Source organism: Rhodamnia argentea, chromosome 6 (genome assembly GCF_020921035.1).
Source record: "Rhodamnia argentea isolate NSW1041297 chromosome 6, ASM2092103v1, whole genome shotgun sequence".
In the NCBI taxonomy this organism is placed as follows: Eukaryota; Viridiplantae; Streptophyta; class Magnoliopsida; order Myrtales; family Myrtaceae; genus Rhodamnia; species Rhodamnia argentea.
Genome location: NC_063155.1, coordinates 6,932,180 through 6,944,699, shown reverse-complemented (window position 1 = coordinate 6,944,699; position 12,520 = coordinate 6,932,180). Strand labels below are relative to the sequence as shown.

General features: G+C 36.9%; 1 long non-coding RNA gene across 2 annotated transcripts; it reads left to right on the top strand.

Moving 5' to 3' along the window:
- The first annotated feature begins 3,285 nt into the window (after window positions 1-3,285).
- Window positions 3,286-7,053, top strand: LOC125315564. Of its 2 annotated transcripts, none has more exons than XR_007198740.1 (5): window positions 3,286-3,505; window positions 3,695-3,768; window positions 4,867-5,036; window positions 5,130-5,441; window positions 6,657-7,053. It is a non-coding gene; the product is annotated as an uncharacterized LOC125315564 (long non-coding RNA). The 2 variants fall into 2 exon arrangements; XR_007198739.1 differs by having other exon boundaries at window positions 5,130-5,457.
- The last annotated feature ends 5,467 nt before the right edge of the window (window positions 7,054-12,520 follow it).

The window sequence follows — 12,520 nt, the reverse complement described above, 5'->3', positions numbered from 1 at the left end:
GTCTTCACATAGTAGCCAAAACCACATTTGACTGGGAAGGGCTAATTTTTTGATAGAGCAAAGCTCTACCTCTTACATTTTTATGCATGTTTAAGATAGGTTGCATTCTTAGTATAAGATCATTTAGATAATTTGTATATTTAATTGATTTCTAGAATAGTTTAGTTATATTGCATTCCAGGATTTGATACGCATATTTAGATAGATTTTCATGCCTAGACTAGTCTATCTTTAATAGGTTAGGATTTAGGTCAATCTAAACCCTAAAATATGATGATAGTTATTCTTCCGACATAGTTTATTTTGAGAAATTATTAATCTCAAAAACAGTAAAGAAATGTCATCCATGATATGTCATCATCCATCACATGTCACATTTGCCATGTCATTTATAGTGGCATGATTAGGTTAATTAATTCATCATGTAGATTGCATGTTAGGATTATTTTTTATTTAATTGCATATCATTATGATAGCCATGTAGTTTAATTAAATCCATATGCATTCTTAGCATAGTTTGCATTTATATATGTCATTGCATTTAAATTAGAATTCATGCATTGCATATAGCTTACTTTTCATTTAAAAAGTGAAAACCAAAAAAGAGAAAATAATCTGCTTGGTGCATGCTCCTTGCAATTATCTTGAGTTTTGGGTATTTATTTAATTGATTGTGCACCCGCATGATAGCCTATCTTAATGACTTAGGTTAAAATTAATTAAAGCTACTTGATTAAATATTTTTCATGAAATGAAATGGTACCAAAAGGACATTAGAGCAATCTAGCGTAAACAATTCTCCAAACTCATTATTTCTGGTTCGTAAAAATAAATTAGTTCTCTCACTATTTTACTTAGGTGTCTAATCGACCTACCTCAAATTGATTAGTAGCGATTCCAAATTAAATCATTTGCATGATAAATAATGAACCTAAGTTGTTATTCGGTATAGTTTGGGAGAACTCGAAGTAAGTTAGTTAATTTAATTAACTAACTAGCCCATCAACCTAATTTTAGATCGCGACAGTAATGAACATATTTTTCATTGACTAATTATTTCAAGCAATCATTTTTAGAAAAAAAATGACATTCAAATCACTCATTTTTTGAGAAATAAACGGAGGTTTGTGTTGTCTCGTAATGACTATGTATTTATTTATTTAATGGCTGCACGTTTGTGCAGAAATACATTACGTCTGATTATCTATCTGAGCCAATGAAGCTGCAAGGAAAGAAAAGGAAAAGAAAAGGGAAGGGAAAAGGAGAACGATAATAGTTTTCCAATCTTTATGAATTTGCTGTCGTATTTATGAACATTCAAAATCGTCCTCAGATTTACATTTCCTTGTAAAATTAACCGTCGATTTAAATTCGACAGTACGACGCCAAATGCACCTAGATCCTTTTGAACTCTTTCAAATGGTTTTGAAATCTTTTCTAAAGAATTTTTAACAGAATCATTTTTAAAAAATTCCTTTTTTTTTGGGTCAATTTTTTTTCCTAATTAGAAACAACATTTCTAGACTAACGTCTTTACGTCACTTAAATTGGTCATCAGAGATAATTTATAGACTGAATGGAACAAGCACGATTACTTATTAATGCTCCGTTCGTTACGTAGAAAATATGGTGCTTCCGGAAAATATTTTCGAAAGTCATTTTATAGGAAAATAATAATATTTTTTGATATCCGGCTGAAACTTGAAAATGAATTGAAAATTATTTTTCATTATTTGGTAAGGAAAATATTTTCCATCGTTTGATTTTTTGCATCGTAGGCCCAATTGTCCTTTTAAAATGGATTTTTTTTAAAATTTTCTTTAAAAAATCTGATTTCTTCATAATTTTTGAATTTTGTTATCTTCTTTCTTTTTTTTTCCTTTTTTTTTCTTTCTCTCGTGGGTAGTCGGCCATGGCGATCGCCGACGAGCTAGAGCCTTACCTTGCCTCGCCGGATCCGGCAAGGCTAGTGAGGCGAGGCTCGAGCTTGTCGACCACGGGTGAGCTTGTCCCTCGGCGGTTGCCGACGACCCGCCTACGAAGAAAGGACAAAAAAAAATAAAAATTTTAAAAAAAGAAATGTGGAGCTTTATATGGAAGAAAGGAAAGGGAAAATGATTTCCTCTTTTCGAAAAAAGGACATCATTGTCCCTTCCTCTGAAGATTTTTTTTTTACGGAAAATATTTTTCTTGACTAGTTTATTTTTTGTGAACCAAATAGTGAAAATTTGAAAAATATTTTTTTGAAAGTTTTTTTCTTCAAAACAAAGCTGTTCGTTTCGCTAAAAATGAGGTGTTTTTGAAAAATATTTTCCGGAAAACCATTTTTCATGAAAATGACAATACTTTTCGGTATTTAATTGAAACTTCAAAATGAATCAGAAAATATTTTTCGCCATTCGGTGTGAAAAACTGGCATTGATTTTCCTCCTTATTCTCCTTTTAATAATTTTTCTTTTAAATATTTTTCTTTTTCCAAAAAATTCATTTTTTTCTCTTTTTTTTTTCTTTTCCCTTCTTCTTCGGCCTAGGCGAGGCTTGAACTCGCTCGCCCGTGGCCAGTCTTGAGTCGCCGACCGAAGAAAAAGAAAAAGAAAAAGAAAAAGAAAAAGAAATAAATAATAACAAAAAAGAAAAGGAATGTAGAGGAGTGGAGGAAGGAAAGATGATGGAAGATATTTTCCTCTTCTTAAAAAGAGAAAATGATTTTCTCAACTTTTAAAAGTGTTTTTTCATAAGTAAAAAATATTTTCCTTGATTCATTTATTTTTCATTAACCGAACGTCGAAAAATTCAAAAAATATTTTCCTAAAAGTTATTTCCCATAAAAAAAGTCGGAGCTTGGGACTCCATTTTTTGAGGAAAAAAAAACGATTTGAAAAATATTTTTCTAAAAATGATCACTTCCACACTTACAAAAATAAATGATCGAAACGCATTTTAATCTTTAACGAAAATAATTAAACATATTTATTATCGCAAACGAGAATATTTTTATTGATTAGTGATTTTAAGTAATACACATAATTATTTTTAGAACAAACGTTTCTCAAACGTTTCATATTTTTTTTCGGGAAAACAACGAAAATTAATGCAATCATTTATCGTTTTTACAGTTGATATGCATGATTAGTGATTCGATTAGGGACAATCGGTCGCGAGCGTGCTCGCGCAGTGCATTACCCCTGGACTCATTCCCGCGCGTGCTGTTTTCTTATCACGCTTTATCCCGTGTTGCTCACCCATTCGAAACGCCTCTCTTCTTCACCGCGAGTCCCGGCTTCTCGAACGCTCCTCCGTCTTCCGGTCCTCGAGTTCGCTTCCGCCGATGAGTCGTCTCTCGATAGGCGGCGGCGGCGGCGCGCGCTCATCGTCCCTCGCCGGACGCGTCGTCAACCTCTGGATGCTGGACAGCCTCCGAGTTAGCTCGGCGCGGACTCCGTCTGAAGCTTAGCTTGAATTCGCGGCTTGAGGCGGTGTTCGCGCTCCGATCCTGTTTCTCTCGGTTCATTGCTTCGTTTTCCTCTCTCCTGTCTCTGAATTACGAACGAGCTCTGTGTTAAATGGCGGCTTCTGTTGTCCTGTTCGGCCATGGCGTCTGTGAATGGACGATCGTGTGTTTTCGAGTACGCGTGTCGATTTTTGATTCCGTACAGTTTCCGTTTGATCTTTATCGCGTTCCTACTTAATGCAGCTTCTAGGATGGATCGCTTCGAAGCGAGGATCAAAGATCTAAGGCCCGTCGCGTTTGTGGTTCTATTCATCTCGGTGACCGATTCTTTTGCCTCCATGTCTTTTTGATTCATCTACTGTTCTGCTGCAATCTGCTAATGCGTTTAACGTATGCGGCTTTCGTTCGTCTCCTTTTGGCTCTTCCCTGAGACTGATCAGTTGAAGGGATCGTCGTCTTCTAGGAACAATGAAACCGTGTCAATCGCTTGCTAGAAACCTAGGTAGAGTTCTACTTAACCTGCATTTCTGCAGGGAGGTCTGCCTACGGTTGTTTGAGATTTCCACATCAGAACGAAATTCTAGTTGTTTAGTCTGGAGATCTGCTTCACGCCTCAAGTCATTGCGCATTTTGTGGTTTGTTTCTTCCCCGATTTTATGACTTGGGAATGTGGTAGATTGTTAATGCAACTGTCAATCTGTCTGTGATTTCTAGTATTCTGCAGAGCAGTGAATCAGCAGAACACTTAAGCTCGCTCTCGAGTCCGTGTATCTTTCTTCTCGAGTTTTTAATGTTTGGCTAGCAGGTTTCAGAATCCTTCTAAATCTGATGACATGTAACTCCCTGTGCAATTCTTTTCTTGGTTTCATGATGATGACGCCAAAAAGTACAAGTTGTAAGGAGGTCTGAGTCGTAGATCGGAAGTTGTCTGCTCTTCGTGCTGATAAGGAATCAATAGTCTGGTTCGGAGAAACAATTAGAACAGAGTTCATCTATCCGCCTGGTAAACTCGATGAGCCTCAGAATGTGGAAACCCATGCTTGCACTTCCACTCCAGCCCAACTGCCCCTAGGCCACAGAATTCTCATCCTTGTTTCTGCCTGTTTGGAAATTGCTTTTAGCAAAACCAATAGGAATTGCCAATCAACATGTACTCAAAGGGTGACCTCCTTCCGCTGCAGATGTGGCAAGCTTTATGAAGTATAGGTTATACAGCATAGTCTTGTTTATACATTAGCATTGAGCATAGTTGTACTACATTATAGTATACCTTGAATCTTATGGTCGTGTTCTTCTTGTATATAGTAAGCTGCCTACAATTGCTGGCTCTCATTTAGGCCAATTTCAACAATTAACTTTGAATTCGGAATTTGACAGTGCAACTTATCTATTTTTGCAACATTATCTTTCTTCAGCTCTTGCCATCTAACTTTGATGGGGCTCCATTAGATGTCTTGCACAATCTGCTCAAAAATACGGTGTGCAGTAAGGCATCTTGACTCACTTACCCGTTGCAAATCGATGTTTCAGTAGGTCCTGCTGGCAACATGCTATTTGTGTTATGCACATTCCGGTACAAGATAAGGTACACTTACGAGTAACTAGCCAGAAAGTTACCTTGTCAAGATTAATGACAGCCACAGGTGGATAATTTTGCCAATTTTTCCGTTCACTGCAGAAATTTAACATCAACCTTTCATAACTAGAGATGACATTAACTGTAAGGACAACCTGCTCAAATCAGAAGATTCAATTATTTCAATTAGACGGGTAGAATTTGCTTGCAGCTGGTGGGACACAACGATCTTCTCTCTATACTTTCAAGTTCCACAACAGAAACTTGCTCTATGTGGTCATCTCTGGCTCGTTTTGCTTTGTGTCCTGGGTTTGGTTGCTCTCCGCTCTTGAAGCAGACTGCATGAGGTTGGATCAACGAACTGTATATTGTTGCCAGGGCTGGCCGCTCTCGGCCTGGAGCATGATGTACCAGGTGAGGTGAAGTAAAGGTATTGTCATGTAATGTAGAGTAAGGGACTGATTCTTCTATGCGTGAGTGACAAATTTTATTTTAATCAAGCATTGATATTTTTTCTTCTCATAGTTCAAGTGGCTTGCATCATTTTCTTGAAGTATGAAGTAGCCTGTTGAGTCACCATTGAATTGTTGGATTGAGTGGCACTGACACATCCTGATGATGTCTGAGAAATGGGAGCAGTGTCTTTTTGATTTCTTCGGTATATGCTTTTAATTGGTTGCTGAATTTTTTTTCACTTCTTTTCTTTTGTTACTTTCCATTATGATGCAATGCATCCTATGTACTTTCGGAACAAACAATTCTTCTCTTTCCAAGTTAGATGGATGTATAACCAAAGTAAGAGGAATCCTGAGTTCTTCTAGAATGCTATGTTCTCCGGTTTTGATCAAGAGCTTTCTTCCTTGATAACATGCATTCCAGCAAGAATTGTTCTAGTGAATAACAGGTTCTCAGTGAGAAATAGTTTCTTTGCTAACCCTATTTGTGTAGTTGCCTTTTTAGTTAATGCTTTTGTGAACATTCTTAGTTGGACTATCTTAATTTTGGTACGTCTACCAGAGCAGCAGTCCTAATTCCCATGTTTACAAGCTAAGATATTCAATTCTTTGGCAGTTGATGGGGTGCTCATGAAGCTAAGATACTTAAGAAATACAAGCTCATGCGAGTGCCATCGGGACACCCGGCTTCCATTCTATTCCCCATTCCATTCAGAGTCCTCTAACCATGTTTCCTCGTTGAGGCCTATGATCCCTTTGACCGTTTTAATTTCCGACTCGTTTGAAATCTATTATACCTCAATTTTAGTCGAAATTTTTGTGTAACTCATCATGCCGCTGTTAGTCGATCTCTTTTCAAGCTTAGATGATGTCTTCTTGGTCTAGCGAATGAGCTATTGTAATCTGCTGTTATGGCATGTGCGATAAAGGAGGCTTTACCGTTGTTCTACGCGCATGCTGTTATTTGGAATATGGATCTTCATGCTTTCCTAACAAACGTCAATTTTACGTGTGCATGACATTTTTGCCGACATGACATAGTGGGGCTGGGGTTTGTTTTATTGATGGTCAGACTGTGCATGCTTATATCATTACTTAGTATCCGGTGATGTGCATGCGGCCTGACGGGCGTCATTCTTGGTGAGAACAATCCCTTGCCTTTTGTCTTCTTTAGGCTCCTGTTGGAGGGCTATGTAGTCTTTTATTAATCATCTTCCTGTATTTGTGCACCATGCCAGGACGCGAATGACAGATTTACGGCTCGAGATCTACGAAATATAGCGATATGTCTCCCGCAGTAATTGCTGGAGATTTTTGCTAGCGGGGCTTGGAGATTTGTTTCTGGGAGTGTTCTTTGGAGGAGGACGCAGTTAGTCAAAAAGAGCTGCTCCTCTCTACTTCCCTCGGCAGTCCGAGGCGGTCTTTTTCTCGTACATCGGAGCACTTCCAGGACATGTGCTTTGCTAGGTATGTGCGTTCTGTGGCTCCACTTAGTCTCGTGTACATGATTCATAAGTTGAAAAGTAAGAGAATTTGATTGCACCAAATATAACTTGAAAGATCAAATCGCACGGATAAAAAAAGTCAGAGAATTTGATTGCACCAAATATAACTTGAAAGATCAAATCGCACGGATAAAAAAAGTCAGAGAATTTGATTGACTTAATATACATGTTAGAGGATCGAATCGTATCAACGCTGAAACTTGAAAAACCAAATGTATATTTCACCCACCATCGAATCAATTACCAAGTGACGTTGCTTTGGTGATAAAAATAGACTCGTACTACTAAATTGCCACCAAATGAGCAAAAAAACAAAATGGAAAAAATAAATAAAAAAAATCCTAATTTATCAGTTTAAGTCAGAGTGGTTAAATCAAACAATCGATTGTACAAATCAAAGATGTTATAGAGGATTTGTCGTGCAAACTAAAATTTAAAGTGCCAAGTTAGATTAACACGAAAAATTGGAGGACTTGATTGCCCAAAGTAAAAATATAGCATTAAAACGTACGAACACTAAAACTTAAAGAACTTAATTGGTTTGCAAAACCCCACTTCGAATATGTTTTCCCTAGTAAGGCCTATGTCAAAAATACAAGCTTAGATGTTGAGGAGGGCAACTTTTGTATCATCACATTTTCTTGGAACAGGGTAAAAATGGGTAAAAGCCATCAAAAACATCAAATTATGCCAATTATGATACTTTTACCTTAATTTTTTTTTATGAAGCCTTAAACTTGTACCGGTGTGACATACTATTAATCGTGTAACACATTTGCCGCAAACATTTTTTTGACACAAAAAACCCCTGATTTATATCCATGTGACTTTTGTACCCTAAATTTCATCTATTTATGACACCTAAAATCCCAAACTTAAACTCGCACCACACATTTATCCTCTATCTAGATTTTATTTTAATTTTTTTTCCTTCCTCCTTTGTTTTCGCCGCCGCTGCCCTTACCGTTGCCATCGTTACTATCGTCAAACTAAGGAAGAAAATGAAGGTGGAAGTTAAAATAACAATGTCAAAGAAAACGAGGAAAGAAAAACATAAAATAAGTTGATATATTTTTGTTACGTTAACACCGTTTGCTTTCCGTAATTCATGTAGGTTGCCAAATAAGACTTTTAGTGGTGTTTTTTTAACGAAAATTTGACGGAAGGTAAATATGTTACATAGATATAAGTTTGGGATAAATGTGTCGTATGAGTATAATTTTGAGATTTTTAGTGTAAATGGATAAATGCGTTATACATGTACAAGTTTGGAATTTTATTATTAAAAAAAATTAGGTTAAATGTGTAAGATAGGAGCTTGGAGTTTATGGGGTCACAAAAAAAAAAATTAAGATAAATGTGTAACGGATGAAAATAATTTACAATTTTTTATCGCTTCTTTCCCTTTGCAATGTAAGTACAACATAGTTTTTTTACCCATTTTCTTGCTTCCTACTCTACTGTTTCTTTAATTTGAACAAGCGGTTTCAGTGCTCCTATTTTTCTTTTCATCGCTAGATTTTGCTGATTAGATGGAATAGGCCCTAAAAAAAAAAAAAGATGGAATAGGGAAAATAAAATAAAATAGACAACAAAGAGTAAAACTGGGGCGAGTCTCCCGAGTAAGTAAAGTGTTGCATGCGGGTGTTGTGTACGGACCTGTCTACAAGCACCTAACTCTGCAAATAGGTCATGAAAGCCTGGGTTTTGCGGTTTCCCATATAACAACCATACGAAGGAAAAAAGTCTGTCCTAGGGATCCTGTGCACGTCGGTGTTACTGTTCTACGTACACCTAGCTACGTACTCAATTTGGACACGATTCTTCCCTCCACGACGATAGTGTGGGGGTCGTGCACGCAAGGAAGACAAACAAAAAAAAAAAAAAGGCACGCCTTGATTAATGCATCATGTTCCTTCGCGTTAATGCCTGACGGGTCGCGGTCTACCTCTATCATTAGCTAAGTTCACATCTTTCGCCAGATGGTGCATGGAGCTTCTCCACTTTCTTGAGGGTGATTCTTGACACAGTTTCAGTGTGAAGGTCCTTCCCTGCATTCAACGTAGAAGATGGTTTAGAAAGCCTGCAGGTACTCTCTCTCTCTCTCTCTCACACACACACACTCATACAGACACCCGCCCAACACTTTGCGACTTGACTTCTGTAAATAGCTAGAGGTGGAATTGGGCTCTTGGTCGTTGTTAATGGGGACTTATGGTTTTGCGTGCACTGTCTAGGGTTAAGATCTTTCAGCATCTCTCACACTTCGTGTCCCATGCCAAAGGTTTCCACATTAGTAGCGACCATCGCAAGATAAACAAGATGAGGACATGCGGCAGCATCATGTGTACGTGGTATCTATTGAGATGAAATATGGAGATGGAGAATCAAATTCCGCACATGCTACACAACGTATGCATGTACAGTTTTTTTGTCTTAAATCATGAAGTAAGTCGCCCGCGAGGCCTTCCAGAAAGTAGCAAATATCTTATCTAGACTTAGTGCACCATATTTTTAGTCATCTCAAACACGAATTTGAAGGTTGATTTTTTTTACTAATGATGTCCATTCTAATACTGGTGCCAGATGAAAATCCCACCCAAAATTGAGAGACGATACGTACCTGCGCACCTTGAAAGATCTCTAAAGGCTTGAAGCGGATGGCAGAGAAAATGGTTAGTGAAGTCCTTCCATACCCCCTCTTGTCACAATTTCAATATGAGTTTCACAACATCATCTCATCAATCGAACTTGTCATGAAACTTCGTTTTCACGAGCGTTGCTGGGTAATATTAAGTTTTCGGTAATGAATTAGTAATGGCAAAACTGAGTTTCATCTGATTTCTTTGTACTGGCGTCTAATCTCAGTTTTTTTTTCCTTTTTCCCCGCAATTGTTGAATTTTGATTATGATTTTTCTTATTGACTATACTTTATACTTCTCATGTGTTACGCTAGTTACTCATGCTTCAAGCATTGCATATTTGCATCTTCCTGGGGTTTGTATATGTTGCCGTTAACCGTAACATGCCATTGCACGCTATCAATCATATCGAAATACACCGGTGAATTTATGAAACTTGAATTCTGAATAAATGAGGTTTGTTGTGGTCAAATAGGTTCGTTCAGTTTGAATAGCCTCATAGACGAGGGCTTAATGCTGTCCATTGTTGTTTGCCCATGGTGGATGGCTATTAACAATGATACCAATGCTTGTAATAATTAATGGGTTAAAATCAGAAAAACTTGAGAGGAGCTATCACTGCTCCATAGTTCTGGAAAAGAGATTGAAGGTGAAAATTTGGTCTAAAGTTCAGACATGCCCTCATGAATTTCCAGTACTGATTACGTTAAATAAAAGGAGATATAACATTTTTTCCTTGGACATATTGAAAATTTAACGAAAATAGTTACATTACCAAATACATATTTAATAAGACTACGGAGGGGCGCTTTTTTAAAAAAAAAAAATACATTTTCCCTTTGTTAATTGAGTACTTCGAAACACTTTTAGCATCGAAGACGTTTTTAATTCACCGACTTTTCTTATGTCACGTACAATCAATGCTTATGAAATTTGAAATCGTCTTTATTAACATGTTCGGTGAGTTCCTAAAGCCAGTGGCTGGCAAGACATGTACTACGATTAGTCCCGAGTAAATTCGCTAGCTCTCTTCATTTATAAATAATACACGATTTGGTGTACTTTCGGGGAAAACAAAGATTCTATTGGTAGGGTTTGGTTTTGACGTTTAAATTCTGTTTACCATAAGAATTCTTTTATCGTTGTTCAAAAAGATTTGGGTCTTCATGTTTTATGGTTGCTGTCGGGGCCCCTACCCGACGCTACAGTTGAAATGTACAGTCATCATGGGAACCCCTTTTGCCTTGACGAGTAGGTCTTCTTGTCACTACTTGCACGGCCTTAGGCCCATTCCTATACGACTACCATATCTATACCCAGCCTAGGCTAGCCCCACGGACGGCGGAAATCGGCGAAGGCCAGCTCGCCGGCGGTGGGGCCCGCTCGCGTTTCCATTTAAGATGGGCCCCCACCACTCCTTTGTAGGCTGATGGGGGCTTCTGGGGCCGGGTTCTGAATAGGCCCAATAATACTTGGGCCTCATCTGTCTGTTTTGCCTAGCCGGCCCAATGATGACGTTTTCAGGTAACTCGTTACATGAACTTACCGATCTTTGTTTTTGGGACTCGCCAATTTTCTGTTCCGTCGAGTTACCAACTTGTCCTGATTGCCCAGGTCTCGGAGTTGCTTGCCCAGGTTTATCTGATTTTTTTTTTGTGGGGGACAAATTTACCAACTTTTTAATGACGTTACCGACTTTTTATTTACCTTGCTTGCCAACCCGTCAAAATTTACCAACTGTTTTTAGAAATCGCCAACCTTAGTTAGAGTAATTACCAATTCTTATGTCACCAACTACTGTTTGAGTCGACCAAAAAAAAAACTACCGTTTGAGTCAGTTACTAATATTTGTTTTGAGTCTTGAAAAATTATCAATTTCTCCTATATCTTGTGAAATGATTAGAAACTTTTACTTGCTTTTCCTTATGACCACCTTAAAATTTCCAACTATTATATGAGATCACTAACTTTTATATTGTTTGTCACTTTTCTCCGATTAAGTTACCAACAAGTTTTGGATTGCCAACTGTCATTTGAGTTGTTTATAAGCAACCTTTAATTGTTTCTTCTTTAATTTGCTGATGTTTCTATTGATGTACCAGTTTCATTTGCTTTGTTTGTCAAATTAAATTTACCAACTCTATTTAACTAGAGTGATTGCCAATTATTACTCGATTAAGTTGGAAACCTTTTTTTCCTTCTCAGCTCTTACTCGAGTTTTTTTTATGGATGTTTATATGATTTTGTTTTAAATACAAACTCTTATTCGAGTTAGTTACAAAAGTTTGTTTGATTTCTTATTTTTCAGTGCCAACTTCTCTTATTTCTAACAAATAAATTTTCTTTTATCTTTTACCAACTTTTATTTTATTTACTTTTGTTAGCATTGCCTAAAGACTGTTGTCTGAAATTGCCGTGGTGACTCACCAATTTTTTTATGATTAAGTTACCAACTAGTTTTTGGGTTACTGAGTCTCATTTAACGTTTATTTTTAAAAATCATCAAACTATTTTTAGCTAATTTTGCATCAGTAACTTGTACTTTGAGTAACTTACCTACATTTATTGGGTTTTTAAATTACCGACTTCTTTTATTTTTTATTTAAGAAAAGGTTATTTTATTTTTGCAATTTTTTTTTCAATTTTGTCACCAACACCTTTAATTATTTAATTTATTTGGTGATTTACCAACTTTATTCCCAATCAAGCAACAAATAGAAAAGCTGATAAATGAAAAAATGACTAAATAGATTTTCGTGACTAGCTAAAATGAAACTGGCAGCCCAGTAACTAGTTGATAACTTAATCACAGAATATTTGGTTCATCAATTAATTTTATTTTTTTTATAAAATCAATTAAATTAGAGTTGTCCTTTGATATAAGAGTTGG